This window comes from Panthera pardus, unplaced genomic scaffold, assembly GCF_024362965.1.
Source record: "Panthera pardus isolate Hobbes unplaced genomic scaffold, ASM2436296v1 HiC_scaffold_27, whole genome shotgun sequence".
NCBI lineage: Eukaryota > Metazoa > Chordata > Mammalia > Carnivora > Felidae > Panthera > Panthera pardus.
Window position 1 is genome coordinate 63819550 of NW_026526843.1, and position 23004 is coordinate 63842553.

A 23004-nucleotide genomic window follows, 5' to 3' on the forward strand; every position below is an offset into this window, starting at 1 on the left:
GTCCTTAGCATCAGGTCCTTTTTGTACCCCACACTGATCTTCTAAGCAGATTGAAACTGCTTCATCTCATTCCTGATTCAAGTTGATCCCTTCAGTGGCTTGTTCTTGAATTAACAATATAAAACTGGCCAAAATGGGTTTAAAGTGGTCAGAACTTACTCATGACCAACTCAATCTTTCCTCGAAAAGGAAAAATCAGTTCTGACCAGTTAAAATCTATTTTGACCAGTTCAAACTAATTCTGCAGAGCTGGAGCCTGAGGTTGGTAGACTCAGGAAGATGGCTGAAGATGATGCTGATTCGAGCCAAAGCAAGGAATCAGGTACTTACAGAAGTTGAAAATGGGCTGAGAACTAGGAAATAAAAGAGATCAAATGAGAGAGGAAAATACAGGAGCCCGGGTTGGTGGAGGAAGGCTCAAAGGGGATTAGTTGCATCCAAACCTATTTTTTTGAAAGGTGAGAGGCCATTTTGAGGCGGTAATGCAGGATCTTGGGCTCTGCCTTTGTATGTCTGGGAATCAGTATGGAAGCTGATACCATCTAGCAGCCCCATCCAGCAGAGCTGAGACTGAGTTGTGTGTGGCCCCAGTGATGCCTGGTTCTGCAAGCCAGCCCCAGGGGCCATTCTTTGTGTTTGGCCTCATCTCAGTTTGCAATTACTAGAGTTCTAAACCACAAATGACAACCTTCCCACTCCTTTAACTGTGGATGGTCATGATGCTTTTTAGCTATTTAGAGATCCTATTTAGGTTAGAAGAAAGGATTGGTAAACCTTGAAGAAAAAAGCTAATTACAGTAGGTAAATCATGAAATGAATGAATCAGTTAACTAGAATTGAGTTGATTACTATAACTTGCAATTTTTCAGAGAGGTATGTAAGAGAAGGTGGCAGGTTGAGAACAGTATCTAATATTTGCCTGTGAGACTGGTTATCTATCTCCTTATTGTTGTTGACTGAAGTAAAAATTGGCCTGTGTTGTCTGGATTTCTCCCAGGTGGTTTTTCTTCTGTCCTTTGTGGGGACTGCAGTAGGGATTGAAAACAAATGGAATCTGAAAAATGGAATTTTCATAGATTTTAGCATTTCTAATTTGTGCAGAATTTCTGCAGTGGGACAGTGGCAAGAGGCCAGATGCTTTGATGATGAGTGACAGAATGCTGCAAGATTGAGGGTGGGGCTGGAGCTCTGGTTTGGTGTAGTATGTCTCAACATCTCTTCTGCAGATGAATGAGGCTCTATGGCTGTTTACCTATCAGGTAAAAAAAGGGAGGATTAGAATGGCATAGGAACTTAGCTGCCTGGGAGGGAATTTGATCCTTTTGTGAAAGAATTTGGCTTAGAATCCTATAATTTGAAAGATGTCTTTTAGGAAGAAGGATTCAGTTAGCCATTGCCTATTTTTTGACAGGAAGAAAGGTGGCCTTTTTAATCAAAGCAGTTGAATGGCACTTCCAAATGTCAAGGTAAAATAAAATATCAGAACATTTGGAGTCAGATAACCCAGGTTTTGAATCCAATTTCTTCTATTTGCTATGTGGACCTTGAACAAATTATTTAACCCCCTAAAGACTTACTTTTTTCATTTGTAAAATAAAGTTAATATTATCTTTCCTAAAAAAAGAACCTTAAAGTTTAATGCTTCTTGGAGCAAAGTAGCTGCCATTCAACATTTTTGTATGATTAAATTATGTGGCAGAGGTTATTTTTGTGTATGTGAGGAAAAATAATACATAATTTAGTTTGATAAAGACAGTTTTTTTTTAATTGTCAGCAATGATGTATACCCAGATGAAGCTATTGTACTGTTATGAGGAGCTAAGGAGAAATTGTTCATTGAAGTGCTTTATAAACTAGAAAGTGCATATAGATATCAGAAACTGTTATTTTTATAATAATATGTTGATCATTAAAGTGACACTTGGAAAATCCACGGCATAAAATGGCTTTCAGTGTTTCGGACTCATAGATATCTCTGGTTCCAGATTCACTTCCTACTGAATCTTGTACCTGTGGCCACCAGAAGCCCTGAGATGTGGTATACATGATCATAACCTGTGGTGACACAAGGTGGGGGATAGGAGGTGGAAGAATCATGTCAGAGATATAGGTGATAGATGTGGCCTGGTGGGTTATAACAAACTGTCTTTCAACCACAAACATCTTGAAATTATTTAATTCAAAGCAAACCTGTATTACTTCACCCAGATTCTGTCACCCTCCCTGAAAACAGTAGGATCAGGTAAAGAAGCAACAGGAAGGGCAATAATGTGGACCTTCATGAATATGGAAGTCCTGATTCTGACATTCATAACAGTAGAGCTTGAGTTGGAAAAAACATTAAATTTCAGTGTATTTTTGGCTTCATTAGGGAGCTGCGTCCTGCACTCAGATTTGTGGGTTTGGAAATGTGGCCTTTTTAAATAGGGTAATTTGGTTAATAGATGTGTATGTGATAGTTTCAGTGTACATGTATTACAGCAAGATGCATGACAAAGATTTTTATTTTTATGACATCCTGGTTAACAAGATGGAGAAAACACGAACTGTAACAGTGTTCCTTTAGTTGGAATCTGCAAGTTTTTTTTAAGTATTACTATTTACTGAGTACTTACTATATACCAGGCATTGTGCTAAGTACTTTATGCATTAGTCATTTAATCCTGACAACAGCCTTATGATCTATGTGTAATTATCTCCATCATACAGATAAGGAAACCATTTACAAAGGGCACTGATAATTAATTCTATGTTTCTCTGGAGGAGAAGTTCTTTATAAATGTGAAAGGGAGGATGAGGGCACATTTTCTGAGGGGTTTAACAGAATCACCCGGATGAAAGTTTTTACAAACCATGTAGGCCCTTCCCCCATTATAGTACTCCCCTTAGAAGGCCTGCCCCTCCTTGGGTATTTATGATGTTTTGTGAGCTACTGTGATTGATGTAAATGGGTGGTAGGAAGGGCCTTAAGGTGTGTTGAAGGCAGGAAAAAGATTGAGATTCACTATTGCAAAGAGAGATCCTTGGTAGTAAGCTGTAGGTCTCTGTACCTGGCTGTCTTGGTTTCAATATTTTAATTAATGATTTGATGGATATGTAGAAAAGTATGCTCACCAAATTTTAAGAGAGAACTGGAGTGGGAGGGGAAGTATATATACTGGATACCAGGCCATATGTTTTCATTCTTATGTGGATCCTGAGAAACTTAACAGAAGACCATGGGGAATGGGAAGGGGGAAAAAAAGAAAGGGAGGGAGCCAAATAATAAGAGACTCTTAAAAACTGAGAATAAACTGAAGGTTGAGGGGAGGTGGGAGGGAGGGGAAAGTGAGTGATGGGCATTGAGGAGGGCACCTGTTAGGATGAGCACTGGGTGTTGTATGGAAACCAATTTGACAATAAATTTCATTAAAAAATAAAAATAAAAGGATACCAGAACTAAGAACCCAAGAAGAATTTACTAGAATGTAAAGATGGATAAAAAACAAAAATTTTAACTTGAAAAAATGTGACATTATTTATAAATTTAATAAAATTAAAACAATCAGCAATTCTATAGGATGGGTATATGTTTGATAAGGCTTCCAGGGAAGTTAGTGCAAACTCAGGCTACATTAATAGTAGTAGAGAGTCTAGATTGAAGGCGGTACTTATTCCACTCTTTTCTAAGTTTGAATGAACCACACCTCAAGTATTTGTGCCTAGTACAAAGATAAAATAGAGGTTAAAAAGAGAAGCTTGAAGGATGGAGTGGGGCATGATTGCTGTCTTCCAGTATCTACAAGGTTGTCATAAGAAAGAGGATTATATTTGTATGATGTGATCCCAAGGGACAAAAATAGGATTGTTAGGTGTAAGTTGTTTATGGCAGAGCTGACTGAAGATGAATTGGGCTGTGTTGGAAGGGAATGAGTTCCCTATCATTGGAAACTTTTAAGCAGGAACTAGCTGACTACTTATTAGGAATTTAAGTTTTTCTATAAAACCTCAAATGCAGCCTTAATTGCTACAATTCAGTGCATTGAGACAATTGCCATGAGCATTTTTTGAATGTCATCTGGTTGATGGAGAGGTTGGTGATCAGAAATGAGAAGTATCAGATAACCGTGATAATAACCAGTTAATCTAAGGAAACCCTGGGGTTAGCTGGTGTTGCTCAGCCAAGTATGACACTGAAGGAATAAAGCATTTACTAAGCATCTTGTATATGACTTTCCTGGCGCTTTTACACACATTATTTCTTAATTCTTGCAACAATCATGTGAATTGTGTATTATTAGCATTTCTTTTACAGATGAGAAAATGGAGGCTCAGAAAGGTTAAGTGACTTTCCCAAGTTCATGCAGCTAGTGAGTGACATTGGGGGAGCATATCAGAACCCTATGTAGGGAAAGATGTGACAGAATTTCTACTTTTTACCTGATCGCTTCTCCAGTTGAGTAAAGAGTTGATATTGCCAGAGGCAAGTCAGAACTGTGTGGACAAGTGTGTCATGCTGGGCTGGGTGCCTGGAGTAGATGAGAATATCATAAAGATATATGATCAGTCTCTAGTCCAGCAGGTCCTGGAGGATAGTGTTGGAATGCAACTGAGCTATTACACAGGCTAAATGGCATGACTGTTTATTCATAAGTCTGTACCTTATATGGAACACTGTCCTCCATAGACTCGCATAATGGCACAGCTGTCAAGGGACATACAGATTTTCAAAGTCCAGAGAAGTCTATCTATTTTGAAGAACAGAAAACTGTGGTCCAGAGAGGGGACGGGACTTTTCAAACTTGTTCCACTTAATAATTGTGCCCCTGATATTGCCAGGAACTTATTTTTTTAAATGTAGTTTAGCAAATATAGGATTAGAGCTGCTTAGAGCAGATTTGTTTTTCAGAAATGACCAACTCTCCTATGAAATGTGCTACTCTGTTTCAGAGCTATGAGATAGATATGTAATGTTCTGGTTTCCTCCCCACTAATATTATAGAAATCAGCATTCATAAAAGTGGAAAGAGCATAAGCATAGACAGGTTGGATTTAATTCCTTTAACTGGAACCCATGGGAAATTCTTTAGTTTCTTTGAGCCTCAGATTCATTATTTATGAAAATGTGAATAATAATAGTTTGATTTTAACCATGTGGAGTTTGAGGTGCTTGTGGAGAGTCCAGGTGGAGAGAGTAAGGAAGGGCTGAATGAATCTCAGGAGAATGACTGCGTCTGGAGATACAGATTTGAGAATCAACAGCCAAGGAGAAGGTAAATAAAGCCACATGCATGGATGACATTGCCTGGCAGAGGGATTTTTTTCCCACATGATGGCTCTGTAACTATTTGAGGTTGACAATCATGTTATCACAATTATTCAATTCTCTAGGCTTGCCATCCCTAGATCAAAGATAATTCTGAATGTCTTGAATTCCAGACTCTTCATCAGCCAAATTGTCCTTTTGAGGATATATCATATTTTGGTTTTATACACTATACACTTGATGACTCTGATGCGGGTTGTCCTTGACAGTACCCTGAGAAATATTGTCCTATGGCATAAAGAGAGCTGCATTTGAACCATTCTAGTCCCTGGCATTGACTTCGCATCTAGCTCCATGCCTGGTCTTGCTTCACTGCAGAATGCAGCCACAAAGTGGTTGTTGGATATCACCAGCCCTATCTCATTTCTGGATATCCAACTCTTGGATTTAGTGCAAAAGGTAAAACTTTTTTCCCTTGCTTTTTCATTTTTTGAAGCTTCTTAGGTACTCTGGAACTGGCTTACCTGTATTTAGAAAGGCATTTCATTGGGAGCTAGAGTGACAGAGGGCTCAAAAGGTAAGGTTCATTGACTGGTGATTGGTGGCTTCTTACCTCCCCCTAAAATTTAATACACCATCCACCAAAATAAATTTCAGGTATAATAAACAGTTTTATGCAAAATATTAAAGACTTAAAAATAGAAGAAAATGTAGATAAATGAATCATTTCCTCTTTGCATATGCTTAAAATAATATATGATGTCACAAAGGAAAAGGTTATATTTTTCACATATAAAAACAAAAACCTCTTTAAATCTAAAACATGAAAAACATTGAAATACAAATAATAAACTGGAAAACTGCAACAAATATGACAAATGCATTTGATACTCATTTGTGGATTTTATATTTGTGAACTCATCTACTCACTAAAATTTATTTGTCACACCAAAGTCAATACCTGTGGTACTTTTGTGGTCATTTGTTGATATATACAGAGTGGCAACGTTTCAATTGCCTGATATGCATGTTTTAACCTGAGGTCTTCAAGCTGAGGTCCAACAAGGTAATTCTTGTCTTCTTATTTTAGCTCTCATATTGTAAATAAGCGTACTTTTCACAGTCTATTTAGTGCCACATTTTTTACATTTTTGTGCTTTTTCTTGGTGATTTTCCTGTTTAAGATGCTCCCCAAGTGGTGCTGAAGTGCTATGTAGTGTTCCTGAGCACAAAAAAGCTGTGATGTGCCTTACAGAGAAAACACATATGTCAGATAAGCTTAGTTCAGGTATGGGTTACAACGCAGTTGGCTGTACGTTCAATGTTAATGAATCAACAATGCATATTAAATAAAGTATCTTTAGACAGAAACACATAAACAATGTATGTATTGATTTATTGACAAAAATGTTGTGGCTGATTCTCACAGGAACCTAATTCTGTATTTCCCCAGGAACAATGGTTCAGTATTTATTAATTTAGTGTTTGCAGTGACTTTATAAAACATAACTACCGTGAATAATGAGATACATGATTACATAATTATGATTACTATATAACTATATGACATGCTAAATATATAAAAATGAAAAAAGAGCAAGATCCCAGGCCAAAAAAAATGGGCAAAGGAGATACATAGGTAATTTGCAGAAAAGTGAAAATAAACCACATATATTAACATTATTGAAAAAACTCTTCCATTTTGCTAGTAACCAAAGAAATCAAATTGAAGCAATGATGGTGTGTCATTTTTTGTTGCCTATAAAATTAGAAAAAGATGGGAAAGATTATACTGTATGCTGGTTAGAGTGCAGTGAGATAGTCATTCTTGTATATTGCCAGTGGATTAAATTGATATGTTATTTGGGGAAGTAGTTTAATGATACATATCAACAGCTCTAAAAATCTTTATATCTTATGATTCAGAAATTCAACTTTTAAGAATTCTCCTGAGAAAATAGAGATTCAGATAAAGATTTATGTATCTTCAGTATGACATTTGTGAAAATGAGAATGGGAATAAGAATCACAATGCCCAAGAATAAGGGAATGGATATACTGTGAATAGAAACAGGATAGAAGACCTATAAAACTATTAAAAATATTTTTAAAGAAAGTTAATGAAATGTGAAAATGTTCATGATTTAATCAATATGAGCATATTATGAAATATATGATAAAGTTAAATTATGGTGAAATTATATATACGAAAGCTAAATTAACCTGGAAATAATTAAGTTTATTTAAAAGTAAAGCATATTTTTGTCTATGTGTCTTTAATTTGTACGTACAAACTAGGGGAGGAAGGGATCTCTTTACCTGCTGCCTGGTAATCATCATTTTAACCTTATTTAGTTGGGCATACTTTAGGAGGTGGGACAATGGTTTTTTGTTAGAATGGGAACTGGCAATCACTGGGCTGGACCAGACCAAGAAAGGACAGAAGTTGAACTCCCTCTCTTATCCTTTCCCTCCCCCTTCGCTCATCTTATCTTTCTCTCCCACTCTCTCTTCCTTTCCCTCATTCTACTTCTCTCCCTCTTTCCTTCTTTCCCTTCTTCTTTCCCTCCCTCCATCTTTGGTAATGCAGAGAAAAGAAGCATTCATTCAGATTCGGGATAATATTATAATATTCGGGATATTATTATGGGCAGGATCTTGGAAGGCTTCAAGAAGAAGGTGACATTTGAGCTGAGTAATAAGGATATTCAGGATTTTTCTAGGTAGAAAATGCAGGGCAGATCTTGACTTTCTTAGCTTTTAAATGTCAGTGATGCTACCATAGATTGTAAAATCAATGCCTTTGAGAGACAGTGAGAGTGATTTTCCTTTGGTATGGCTGCACCCAGAATTTTCTAGTGCTTTTCCTCAGATTCCAGGTGAATTATCATATTCTGATGCCTTGATGTTGAGATCAATAGAGGATGGACACAGAGAAAAAATCAAGAATTCTACACCATTTTGATGAATCAGGTATGTAGAGAATGGATTAAAGATGGGGAGATATTGGGGACAGAAAGAGAAGAGGACAGATATTTCTTGAGAACAAAAATTTGTTGTAGTGTTACAGTTCTTTCTTGTTTGATTTTTTTTTTAATTTTTTTAACATTTATTTATTTTTGAGACAGAGAGAGACAGAGCATGAACGGGGGAGGGTCAGAGAGAGAGGGAGACACAGAATCCGAAACAGGCTCCAGGCTCTGAGCCATCAGCACAGAGCCCAACGCGGGGCTCGAACTCATGGACTGCGAGATCGTGACCTGAGCTGAAGTCAGACGCTTAACCGACTGAGCCACCCAGGCGCCTCTTATCTTGTTTGATTTTAATGAGTATACTTAACCCCATAAGGTAGGAAATTATTCCAATTTTACAAATGACAAGTAATAAGGGCCTAAAGGAGGGTGAGATAGTGGAGGTAGCGAGGAATGGATGTATGTAATTTACATTAATTTTTTTTCAATGTTTATTAATTTTTGAGAAGAGAGAGACAGAGTTAAAACAGGGGAGGGGCAGAGAGAGGAGACACAGACTCCAAAGCAGGCTCTAGGCCCTGAGCTGTCAGCACAGGGCCCGACACGAGGCTCAAGCTCACAAACTGTAGATCATGACCCGAGCCAATGTCGGATGCCTAACTGACTGAGCCACCCAGGTGCCCCTTTACATTTTGGAAGTAAAAATGAATGTAGCAGTAGCAAGGGTGGAGAAATTATTAATCAAATTAATTGTAATTGCAGATAACCGTTAGGGCTCTGCTTAGTTCACAGGGTTGTGCCAAAGTTAGATGCTCAGAAGCTTTGAGGTTTGACAACTTGGGAGGATGGAAAGGGTACTAATGGGAGTGGGGACTGAGGAGTAAGACTATTTTGGAGGAAAGATCATATTTCCTAATTCTTTAACACCTCTTCCTGTACTTGTCAGTTCGTCCTTCTCATGGCAATTACTATTGTTTTTTTACCATGTGTATAGAGACTCCATCTATGCAAATATCTGTAAATGCATGGATTATTCCTGGAGTGATACACAAAAAACTTTTGACAGTGATTGCCTGCAAAGGGAGGGCCTGGGCAGGAGTGGGAAAAACACTTACTTTTCACTTTGTATCCTTTGTATCCTCTAAACTGTGTATCATATGCATGTGTTATCTGTGTAAAAGAAGAAAATTATGAAACAGACTACAGAAAACATAGAAAAAATTCATACTCCCCCAAGACATTTACATCTCCTGTACTTTAATCTCAGAATTTCCCCTGTGTCATATGGTCTTATTTGTCTATGATGCTTTTCTCTGACAAACCCATATCTTATCCTTTCTGACCATTTGATGTAGAAGCCAGTGGGAAAAAGGAAATTTGAGCTAGCAAATATAGACTACTTTTATAAAAGATAAGTGGAGAAAGCAATGCTTTGGGGTAAAGTGAGACTTTGGGGTTAAAAGAGGGCTTCTAATTTTTGTATTTCTTTATTTGTGGCTAAGATTGAATTTTGTACCTGTTTATAGGTGGAGGGGAAGAAGCTTGGACAAAAGGGAGAGAAGTTGAAGATAAAGGAAAAGGCTATTAGCTTACTCAAACTATCAGCAATATTGAGATGGAGTTGCAAATGAATGTGTTTATAGGGAACTATTTAGAAGTGATTTTTTAAAAAAACCCAAAAAGATCTCTGTATGGAACCAGATCCCAAAGAAGGCCCTCTGTGGCCATTTACAATAGCAGCTCTTGGGTCTGATGAGATCAGGCATTCCTTCAACAAATGTTAAATGATTACTATGAGTAAGGCACAATATACAACAAGGGTGGTGTGGCTTAATTAAATGTACTGACTTGTTATTCACTAAAGGAAGAAAGTTTCTGTAAGAATGAAGATACTTGAATATAATTCTGGTGGTGGGTTATGAGAGTCCAAGTGGTGTGGATTCTAACAGAACCGCTACAGTGCTTGGTTCCTAGTAGGTGTTCAGTAAGTGTTTGTGACATAATTCGTTTATTGAGCACCTCCTATCAATCAAGCACTGTGCTAGGCTCTGAGACCACGTAGATAAGTTAGACAAGGTCTTGCTTTTTGAGGTGCTTAGGTTTAGTGGTGGTTGCAATAAAGTGATGAGATTTTAGACAGAGGTACAAACAAGGGTAGAAGGTGACCTACTCCAGAAACAGAACCAGCTTGCAGTGTGTTGAGGGGTAAATATGGACAGAGGAAGTGAAGACAGTGAATGTAGACTGTTCTTTTGAGAATATTGGTTGGAAAGAAAAGGAGACAGAAGGCAGCAAACAGAGATACAGGGTTCAGGGACTGTTTCTTAAATAATGAGAGGTCTGAACATATTGTATAGAGGAGAAAGAAATAGCAGAGAGGGAAGGAGTGAAGATTCAGAAATAAGGGCAATGATTAATGAAAAGACATATTGGAAGGTATAGGAAGGGTTGGGAGATAAAGCTCATCAAGAATTCTTGGAAAAATTGTTGTGTGGCACTGAGAATTTTTCTGAAGCCAGAGACCATGAATTTTTGGGTGACACTAAGTCAAAATATTGTAACTTAAGAGAATGAAAAAGGTAGTGGTTGAAATAATGGTTTTTAGGGTCAGGTCGGTCAGGGAAGAAAATTAGGCTGAAGGGGACCAATACGCTGGGAGCAAATAGGGGACCAATGAATATCAGTAATAGGTATGAAGAAGTAAAAATTCTTTAATGTGAAAAATAAGCACCTAGTGACTGGGATATATGAATTTAAGATTTTAGAGGTGGAGCAGTTCTGAGTGGTAAAAAGATCGTGGATGAGACTGTGGTTGTTGACAACTAAAACAGGGAAAGGTCACTGGAATTGAGCCAAGAAAGTAGTAGTCTGTGGTTTATCTTCATGGATGTTAAAGTCCCTCCATGATGAAACAAAAACTTGCATCAGGAGCCAAACATTCAATTTATTTCTGGGAGAAACCAGGAAGTAGGCAGATGCCAGTAACAAGACTAACTAGTAAGAGAAAGCTAGTGAGTGTTTCACTTGTCATTCACTTACCATTCTAGATAAAGAGATAAGTGAGAGAAGATGTACTGAGTATCTTTGAGTTTGGCTTCCCATCCTCAAAGGGCTTCTAAGGGAATGAGATAGCAGACTTAGGATTCAGATATTTGACCTGTGACTGTGGAGTCCAACCTGTCCCAGCAGTACCAGCTTCCTAAAGGTCTAGCCTGCAGGGTAAACCAGTGTAGTGTTTGTGGCTAGCCAGTAATGTGGAATTCCTCAGAAGCAGTGAGAGGTGTAGGAATGAGGAGGAACTAAATCAGACAAAAGAGATGCAAGCAGTATGTTCTGGGCTGAGTAATTTCTCGGAAAATGTGGTAGCTGCCAGTCTGTCCATTCCATTTCCCATACTGTTCTTTAGGAAAACAGTAATGAGTAATAACATATAAAAGTTTATCTCCTTGATGCCATGAGGGGAACATTAGGTAGTGAAGCTAGGTTTTACTTGTGTCCAGAAGAGCTTTTGAAGTAGTTTTGGTTACCAATTGATTCCAGAGTTTAGATCCTGGTGAGAGAAGCATCCCAGAGGGAGAGTAGTAACAATGTAGAGGTTCCCAACTTTGGAGGTACCTGAAAGGAAAACCCAGAGAAAATAGGGAATGGCTTCAAGAAGCCCCAGGCTATCTTAAGTAACAACAGCAAACAGCAATACAAATGATGACAGCAGCTAACACTTATATAGCACTTACTCTATAGTAGGCACTGTTTTAAGCACTTTATGCATATTATTTTTTTTTTAGGAATTACAACAATCCTGTGAGAGAGGTACTAATATCCCAATTTTCCTAAAAGAAGTACACATTGTTATCCAAGGATTTATTCCCACTCTACCCCTACTGTGGTAACTTGGGTCCTGGGTATATATTCTATATTTTATATTACACATAGAGAAAAATATAGACATTTGTCACCACTCCTACCTATACCTTTATTTGAATGGGGGTATAACACATAGAGAACAATATAGAGACTGCTGCTTGGCTGAATCTTTAGAGATAGTTTTGGCTACATAGTTTAGACCATGCTGTGGGAATCAGGTGTTGCTCTGAAGCAAACCTGACAGATAGAAGCCTTCACAGAAGTTTTTTTTAAAGTTTATTTATTTATTTTGAGAGAGAGAGAGAGGGAGCAGAAGAAGAGCAGAGAGAAGAAAGAGAGAGAGAGAGGGAGGGAGGGAGAGAATCCCAAGCCTGCTCTGCACTGTCAGCATGGAGCCCAATGTGGAGCTTGAACCCACGAACCATGATATCATGACCTGAGCCAAAACTTAAAGTCGGACGCTTAAACAGCTGAACCACCCAGGCACCCCAGAAGTTTTTATAACATCTAAAATTATAATATATATATATATATATATATATATATATATATATATATGTATATATATACATATATATGCTTGTAAATATGTAGATTATTTCTGGAAGGTGACACAGGAGCTTTTAACAGTGTTTCCCTCTAGTGAGGTTAACTCTGTGCATGTATTACTGTGTACATGTTTACCGTGTGCATGGATTATCCTTTTGAAACTAAAAATAATACAAAAAACACAGATAATAAAAGAGAATAACTTTCCAAATACTCTTCTGAAAATTCCATTTCCTCCTTTACTTTAGAGTAGGGGAAATAAATATAATAGGAAAAAACTTGCTGCTGCAATATTTGCCGTTTTTTTCCTAAGAGGGCTTATTGTATCTTATGATATTTAAAATAGTTCCATAACAAACCTCAAAAGTATACATTTTATATTTTATATTACACATACAGAAAAATATAGACATTTGCCACCATTCCTACTTATACCTTTATTTGAATGGGGGTATAACTAGATCTGAAGTCTACTGGGTGTTTCCTTTAATATAAACATTCTATATCAATTAGCCTGAGGGCATAAACTAAAGAAAACCATTATGTAGCTCTCTAGCCATTCAAAAGAGTTCTCTACACCCTTGGAATTCATTAAAAATTATTATTTTTTTTTAATTTTAGACCTCAACACACTCTTGCCCCATATACACTGGCCTAGTTTTGCCTGTGACCCTTCACTTTTCTCAGTGCTATTTTTTTTCTACGCTTCAAAGTCATATACCAAACCCCCTTAAAATGAAAATATTTTCCTGGTTCAATCCCCCTAAACAACCCAGAGCCTGTCTCTATTTCCAATCCAAATCCTCAGCCTCATTTTTAATTGTTAGCCTGAAGGAACTCTTTATTATAGTTAAATTTAAAGGTGAATTAAATGATCTCTAAAGTCTTTGGTTTACTTAAAGCAAATATTTCACATTCCAAAGGACAATCCTCCCTCTTGGCCCTCTTTTTACACCTTCATTAGGAATTATGGTGTCAGAGATTGAGTGTACTTTTTTATCCCCCCAGAGGCATCTCAGGGAATTCACATTGTTTTAACCATAGATGTTGTTAACATTAACAGTGAAATATCTGGTCCTAAAGAAGCTGATGTTTGGGTGGAGGTCTTTCTAATGTCCCCCTTTAGCCTATAAACAGTGATCCTTTACCAGCCATAGACAAGGAAAAGACCAACAAAACAGAAAGTTTATCATTCTCCTGGAGCTTCCCTTGATACTCTTGTACCATCCCCCACCACACCTCAACATTACTTTTACCCTCTTGAAGTTACTGCCCAGAGCTGGTTTGCTCAATCTGGTAACTATGTAGATTACAGCCCCATTGTTGAAAAGGCCTCCAACATACAGAACACTTAAAGCCACTGTGCTCTTGAACTAGTGGATTTCTTCTGGCTCCAGGTCCCAGGTTAAAGGCTTCACCTCATGTATTTATACTGCCCCCAAAGTACTTGCTGATGACCTCAGAATCAGGCTGAGAATTCTGGGAAAATGAAACCCTTATGCTTTACCCTAAGGCAAAACTCTGTCCTTCTTACCTTAAGTGCCTGATTTTTATTAACCACTTTCTTTTTTTTTTCTTGGTGAAAATTAATATTATCCTTAAGGAAGATAAGTCACATGGTCTCAAGACCTTGGCTGATATATAGGAAGATAGGAAGAGCAGCTCTCTGACACTGTGGAATGGATCTACTAGTCAGCAAATTGCTTCAGGTTAAGGCCCTAGAGCTGGAACACCATTAAAAATCAGGCTGGGTTGGAAGGAATCCCTTGCTTGGAAGGATGTGACAGGATTTTAATGGAATTGTCTCTGGCTTCTCTTCTAAACAGATGGCATGATAATGAAAGGGAACTGTAGAAAGCTCTGGTAGGATCTATAATGATGTTCTTTCCTCTCCCTAGCTTCAAAAGTGATCCAGCTTTATCCTAGCTCACAGAGTCTGCTTGGCCCCTGGTGTCAACCTCAATTGACAGCTGGAAAAGCCCTCAGATGACTGAGTCACATTATTAAAAGAAGGCTTTAAAGGTCATCTAATTCACCTCATTCTTCTCTCCCTCATCCCTAGCTCCCATGCAGGATTATGCCTGAAATAAACTCTTAACTGCCTAACTTGTCAGAACTTGTCAGGAAAGGTGGATTGCCACTTCCATTTTCACTCTGAGAAACTGGAGTGCAAGAAAACAAAGGAATTTGGGGACCCAGCTTCATCTGCCAATTTGGCTGCACTTGGGGTTAAGCTTGGAATGTCAGAGTCCCAGAAAACATACCTAAACAGAGAGTAAACAGTTAAGATGAGAGTGTGAAGACAGAATGGGGCCTTCGACTAGGACACTTGTGTTCTTGGTCCTGAGTTGTGTAGCTTCCAGTGTCTTCCTGGTACCTTCTATGTACATGAATATCTCCTTTCTAAAAGGTCTTTTTCCCTACGTTCCCTAGTTTTCCACTCACTTCTTACCGTGGTTCCCAATAACTCCCTGAGTTTGGGGACAGAGAGCACAGGAATACATGCATATACGTATACACACTCTCCTGATGCTAGGAACTAGATCTTAGGTAAGGACTTCATAAAACATTTCTCCTCTACTCATAGCCAGCCAAAGTGATTTTAATGTGGATAGTTGTATGTAAGAAAGACATTAAATGATTTACTAACTGCTTTTGTATTCCAACTAATCTTCAGTTTAATGAATATGACTTTTGGAGGAATAGAATTCTCAAGAAAGCTAGTAGACCCTCTGGAATTGCCACACAGAGTCTTCTGGTCATTCTTGTGAGGTAGCACAAAGATTTACAGGGGAGCTATAAAATCTCACAGATGCCCAAGGACATTGGCAGTAAGGCTAAGAGGGAAGAAGTGAGAGTATATTTTTTTCTTTTTGCCCCTTATATATTGTTTTAAATTTTTTATGTTTATTTATTTTTGACAGAGAGAGAGAGAGACAGAGCATGAGTAGGGGAGGGGCAGAGAGAGAGGGAGATACAGAATCTGAAACAGGCTCCGGGCTCTGAGTTGTCAGCACAGAGCCTGAGGCGGGGCTCGAACTCACAGACCGCGAGATCATGACCTGAGCCGAAGTCGATGCTCAACGAACTGAACCACCCAAGCGCCCCTCCCCTTATATTGTTTTATAGTTACAGTGAATTCATCATCATGCAGAATGTATTTAGAATTTTTAATTAACAGAATGGTATGTAAAAAGGAAAAAAAGATAAAAATATTGGGAAGGAGAAAATTATTTTCAAAACATAAGTGGAAAAGAAAAAAGGGAAAAAAGGAGGAAAAGAGAAAATACTTAAAGCTAACAGAGAAGAGAAAAGAGGGAAGGGAAAATGAGAGTAGAAAGACAATAGGAATGAAAAAAAGGAAACTGAAAGAAATTTAAAAGAAAAGGGAGGAGGAATTAATTTTCAAAAGTTAAACAAGTGAAAAAAAAAGAAGAGAGAATGTCAAAAAAACACAGGAACAATCGTGAAAGAATGTCCATTAGCCAAAACTGAAACAATTGGAGCAACAAAATCGATAACACAAACTGGATTCTAAATCATTTATTTGGAGACCTGCCCCCCACCCCCAGGAGGTACAGCTTAATCTTTTCTATTCTAAATATAGACTAAACTTAATTAGTTGATTTCAAAAAGTACAGTTTGGAAGAGGGTAAAAAGTAATTTTATAGTGGAGTATCTTGGCAAACACATCTTGGCCAGATATTTGAGGTTAACATCAATAGTGATAAATCCTCTATTGCTATATAGTTCCTTCTTATGACTGTATTTGCTCTATCACAAAGGTTTTGGACCATTGTGTTTTCATTATCATTTATTTCCATGTATTTTTTTAATTTATTCTTTAATTTCTTGGTTGGGCCATTAATTCTTTAGTGGGATGTTCTTTAGCCTCCATGTATTTGTTGCCTTTACAATTTTTTTCTTGTGATTGACTTCATGTTTCATAGCGTTGTGATCAGAAAATATGCATGCTATGATCTCGATCTTTTTGCACTTGTTGAGGCCTGATTTGTGACATAGTATGTGATCTATTTTAGAGAATGTCTCATGTGCACTTGAGAAGAATGTGTATTCTGCTGCTGAAGGATGAAATGTTCTGAATATATCTGTTAAGTCCCTCTGGTCCACTGTGTTATTCAAAGCCATTTTTTTTTCTTGTTGATTTTTTCTTTAAATGATCTATCCATTACTGTAAGTGGGGTGTTAAAGTCCTCTACTATTATTGCATTTTTATCAATGAGTTCATTTATGTTCGTTATTGTTTTATATATTTGGGTGTTTTTAAGGTGGGAGCATAAATATTTACAATTGTTAGATATTCTTATTGGATAGTCCCCTTAATTATGATATAGTGCTCTACATCATCTCTTGTTACAGTCTTTGGTTTAAAATCTTGTTTGTCTGATATAAGTACTGTTACTCTGGCTTTCTTTTGACTTCCATTTACATGGTAAATATTTCTCCATCCCCTCACTTTCAATTTGCATGTGCCTTTAGGTCTAAAATGAGTCCCTATAGGCAACTTATAGATGGGTCTTGTTTTCCTTTTTTTCCATTCTGAAGCCCTATGTCTTTTGATTGGATTATTTAGTCCATTAACACTCAGAGTAATTATTCATAGATATGAATTTAGTACCATTTTATTCATTGTTTTGTCATTGTTTCTGGATATTTCTCTGCTCCTTTCTAGTCTTAGTTGCTTTTGGTCTTTTTTTCCCACTCACAGAGTTCCCTTTAATATTTCTTGCAGGGCACATTTAGTGGTCACAAAATCTTTTTGTTTGTCTGGGAAACTCTATCTTTCCTTCTATTCTAACCATGCAGGATAGAGTATTCTTGTCTGCATGCTTTTCCCATTCAGCATGTTGAATATATCATGCCACTCCTTTCTTGCCTGCCAAGTTTCTTTGGAGAGATCTGCTGCTAACCTTACTTGTCTTCCTTTGCAACTTAGGGAGTTTTTTTGTCTTTCTGCTTTTAAGATTTTTTCTTTATTTCTATATTTTGCAAATTTAACTATGATATGACTTGCTGTTGAACTACTTTTGTTGACTTTGATGAGAGTTCTTTGTGCCTCCTGGATACTAAAGTCTGTTTCCTTCCCCAAATTAGGGAAGTTTTCAGCTATAATTTTCCCAAATAAACCTTCTTCAAGAAAAATTTTGAATACACAACCTAACCTTATACCTAAATGAGCTAGCAAAAAAAAAAAAAAAAAAAAAAAAAAAAAAAAAAAAAAAAACAACAACAAATGAAGCTTGAAGCCAGCAGAAGGGAAATAATAAAGAATAGAGCAGAAATAAATGATATAGAAACAACAACAACAAACAGTACAAAAGATCAATGAAACCAGGAGCGAGTTCTTTGAAGGAATTAATAAAATTGATAAACTCTCATCAGACTTATCAAAAAGAAAAGAGAAAGGACTCAAATAAATGAAATCATGAATGAGAGAGGAGAAATTAAAACCAACACCACAGAAATATAGCAATTATAAGAGGATATTATGAGAAATTATATGGCAACAAATGGATGAATTCCTAGGAACATATAAAGTACCAAAGCTGAAAGAAGAACAAATAGAAAACTTAAACAGTCCAATAGCCAGCAAAGGAATTGAATGAATAGTCAAAAATCTCCCAGAAAACAAAAGTCCAGGGCCAGGTGGCTTCCCAGGGGAATTCTACCAAACATTTAAAGAAGAGTTAATAACTTTTCTTCTCAAACTGTATCAAAAAATAGAAATGGAAAGGAAACTAAACTCATTCTATGAGGCCAGAATTACCTTGATTCCAAAACCAGCCAAAGACCCCACTAAAGAAGAAGACTATAGGCCAATATTTCTGATGAATATGTATGTAAAAATTCTCAACAAAATACTAGCAAATCAAATACAACAGTACACAAAAAGGATCATTCACCATGATCAAGTGGGATTTGTTCCTGGGTTGCAAGGATAGCTTAATATTCACAAATCAAACAACATAATACATCACATTAATAAAAGAAAGGATAAGAACCATACGAACCTTTCAAAAATGCAGAAAAAGCATTTAACAAAGTACAGCATCCATTTTTGATAAAAACCCTCAACAAAGTAGGGACAGAGGGAACATACCTCAAAATCATAAAGCCCATATGTGAAAAACACACACCTAATATCATCCTCAATGGGGAAAAACTGCAACCTTTTCCTCAACGATCAGGAACAAGACCAGGATATCCACTATCACTACTGTTATTTAACATTGTACTGGAAGTCCTAGCCTCAGCAATCAGACAACAAAAAGAAATAAAAGGCATCCATATTGCCAAGGAAAAAGTTAAACTTGCACTATTCACAGATGACATGGTACTCTATATAGAAAACCCAAAAGACTCCAGCAAAAAATTGCTAGAACTGACACACAAATTCCGTTAAGTTGCAAGATACAAAAATCAATGTATAGAAATCTGTTGCATTTATATATACCGATAATAAAACAACAGAAAGAGAAATCAAGGAATCGGTCCCATTTACAATTGCCCCCAAAATCATAAGATACCTAGGAATAAACCTAACCAAGGAGGTAAAAGACCTGTATTCTGAAAACTATAGAACACTTGTGAAAGAAATTGAAGATGACACAAAGAAATGGAAAAGCATTCTATGCTCATGGATTGGAAGAACAAATACTGTTAAAATGTCTATATTTCTGAAAGTAATCTACACATGTAATGGAATCCCTGTCAAGATACCACCAGAGTTTTGCACAGAGCTAGAACAAACAATTGAAAGTTTTGTGTGGAACCACAAATGTCCCCAAATAGCCAAAGCAGTCTTGAAAAAGAAAAACAAAGCTGGATGCATCATAATTTCTGATTGCAAGGTATATAACAAAGCTGTAGTGATAAAGACAGTATGATACTGGCACAAAAACAGACACACAGATCAATGGAACAGAATATATAACACAGAAATGGACACACAACTATATGGTTAACTGATCTTTGACAAGCAGGAAAAAATATCCAATGGATAAAAAGTCTCTTCAACAAATGGTGGGGGAAAATTGGACAGTAACATCCTGAAGAATGAAACTGGACCTCTTTTCTACACCATACACAACAATAAATTCAAAATGAATGAAAGACCTAAATGAGAGACAGAAAACCATCAAAATCCTAGAGGAGAAAACAGACAGCAACCTCTTTGACCTCAGCTGTAGCAACTTCTTACTAGACACGTCGCCAGAGGCAAGGGAAACAAAAGCAAAAAATGAACTATTAGGACTTCATCAAGATAAAATGCTTCTGCCCAATGAAGGAAACAATCAATAAAACTAAAAGCCAACTGTTAGAATGGGAGAAGATATTTGCAAATGACATATCTAATAAAGGGTTAGTATCCAAAAATATATTAAGAACTTATCAAACTCAACAACCAAAAAACAAGTAATCCAGTTACAAAATGGGCAGAAGACATTTTTCCAAAGAATACGTACAGATGACTAAGAGGCACATGAAAACATGCTCAACATCACTGATCATTGGGGAAATGTAAATCAAAACTACAATGAGACATCACCTCACACCTGTGAGAATGGCTAAAATTAACAACACAGGAAACAATAGATGTTGGCGAGGATGCGAAGAAATGGGGACCCTCTTTCACTCTTAGTGGGAATACAAACTGGTGCAGCTATTTTGGAAAACAGAATGGAGGTTCCTCAAAAAGTTAAAATAGAACTACCCTATGATCCAGCAATTGCACTACTAGGTATTTACCTGAAGACACAAAAATACTGATATGAAGGGATACCTGCACCCTGATGTTTACAGCAGCATTATTGACAACAGTCAAATTATGGGAAGAGCTCAAATGTCCATCAACTGATTAATCTATAAAGAAGATGTGATATATCTATCTATATCTATATCTATATCATCTATATCTATCTATCCATCCATCTAATGTAATATTGCTCAGCCATGAAGTCTTGCCATTTGCAACGATGTGGATGGAACTAAAGAATATTATGCTAAGTGAAATAATTCAGAGAAAGACAAATACCACGTGATTTCACTCATTTGTGTAATTTAAGAAACAAAACAAATGAATATATGGGAAAAAAAGGAGAGGCAAACCATAAAAAAAAGAAAACTCAACTATAGAGAATAAACTGAAGGTTGCTGGAGGGAAGGTGGGCATGAGAATGGGTTAAACAGGTGATGGGTATTAAGGAGGGCACCTGTGATGAACACTGAGTGTTTTATGTAAGTGATGAATCACTAAATTCTGCATCTGAAACTAATATTATACTGTGTATTTAACCAACTAGAATTTAAATAAAAATGTGAAACTAAAAATAAATAAATAAATAATAAAAATATTAAAAAAAAAATCTATGGCTGACCAAAAAAGTAGTGGTAAGTCATGTTGATAGCATGTATGTACCCTCTTTTTTATGGGATGAGAAGAACCCTTCACTTGTGGTCTCCCTCCCAACATATTACCCACATCTAATCATGAATAAAACATTAGAAAAATCCCAATTAAGGAGAATTCTATGAAATACCTGACCAGTACCTCAGAACCCTCAAGATCATCAAAAACAAGGAAAGTCTGAGAAACTGTCAAAGCCAAGAGGAGCCTAAGAAGATATGACAACAAAGTGTAATATAGTACTGTGTATTGAATGCTGAAACAGAAAAAAAGACATTAGGTAAAAACTAAGGAAATCTAAATAAAGTATGGACTTTAGTTAACAATAACATATTAGAATTGGTTCATTAATTGTAACAAATGTACCATACTAATGAAAGTTATCAATATAGTGGAAACTTGGTATTGAGTATATAGGAACCTTTTGTATTATCTTTGCGAGTTTTCTGTAAATCTAAAATGATTCCAAAGTAAAAATAGTACTAAAAAGTTAAAAAAAAGAGAGACAAAAAATTAAGAAAAATGCATTTAAATAATAAAGAGGAGATAAAAAAATATATTTTTTTAAATAAAGAAACAGAGGGGTGCCTGGGTGACTCAGTCTATTGTGTCCAACTCTTGATTTTGGCTCAGGTCATGTGGTGGCAGCACAGAGCCTGATTGCGATTCTCTCCCTCCCTCTCTCTCCACCCTTCCTTTGCTCAATATCTCTCTCAAAATAAATAAATAAACATTAAACAATTAAATTAAATGTACAGAAGAAAAGGAAAACTTTAAAGAAGAAGAAAAATCCTAAATTATAAATTTCTTTAAAACTCCCAAATAAAAATAAAAACATAACAAAACCACAAATCCAAAGAAAGGGGGGAAAGCATAGAAAACAAAAATACAAAAAGAGAGGAATAAAAAAAAAAGCAAAGAAAGCCCAGGAAAAAGAGTTAAAACCCCAAACAAAAAAGAAACTAATAAACCAGAGAAAAACCTCATAAAACAACAAAGCAAACAAAACAAATCAAAAAGCCCATAAAAAAAATCTGAAAACACATAAAAGTAAAGTCAATCCCTCCAAAAAAATAAATTTCCCCAAAATACAACAGAAAAGGAAAAACAATGGGAAAATGAAGGAAAGGACAGAGATCATCATCATCATCATCATCGCCAGCAGCAGCAGCAAAAACAACAAAGGGAAAAAATACCCAAGCACTAAAAAGATAAAAAGAAAAAATCCCAAATGACAAAAAGCACAAAAGAAAGAAAACCAAAGCAAAAATAAAATACTTAAAGGAAAGGGGAAGCCCCAATAACTATAAAAATCAAAGTTTGGGAGAGATAAGAAGTGATTTGCTTTCTGTGTGTAGGTGTATGGAGTGGGAGAAGTCCCCACAAAATGCGGCTGTCCACAGCACCCTTTGGGAGCCATTGGAAGGATTGAAAAAGACATGTTATTGTAACATAGGCAGACAGGCATTTAAGTGGCTCATTACCACCATATTAACTCTTTTCCCATGTGAGTCTGGGAAGGTGTTTTACCCAAAACCCCTGAGCCCAGGGTCTAGAGATAAACCTGTTATCGATGGGCCAGGTCTGAGATCTATATTGGAGTGTGCCTGTCCAGATAGAGATACTGGTTTCTCTTTCAAAGTTGATTTATTGTGAATGAAAGCAGTTGCTGGCTGGGCCACAGCTAAGTGACTAAAATGTAGTTCCTCCTGGTACTGTGCTGAGTCAGGGCCCTGGAAGTTGGTAACCACTAACCTAACCAGGAGCCAGAAGGCAGTCTGGTTTAAAAAAGATGTGATTCCTGACCATGTAAAGGGGTACATAGATAGTGTCCTAAACATCTGGAATCCTAAATAGCAGCAATCCCAAGCAGTGACAGTTCCAAATGGCAGGAATATTAAAGAAATTTGGGTTTGGCTTTGGAGTACATTATGTGATAGTTTTGG

General features: G+C 36.8%; 1 long non-coding RNA gene across 2 annotated transcripts in view; it reads left to right on the top strand.

Moving 5' to 3' along the window:
- The first annotated feature begins 51 nt into the window (after positions 1-51).
- LOC109258956 (uncharacterized) overlaps positions 52-23004 on the top strand; it is a 107442-nt gene continuing 84489 nt past the window's right edge. The window contains exons 1-2 of one of the 2 annotated variants that reach the window (XR_002076520.2): positions 52-322; positions 8118-8218. This is a non-coding gene — a long non-coding RNA (uncharacterized LOC109258956). The remainder of the gene's footprint in view (positions 323-8117; positions 8219-23004) is intronic. The other variant, XR_002076519.2, reaches the window with a different exon arrangement.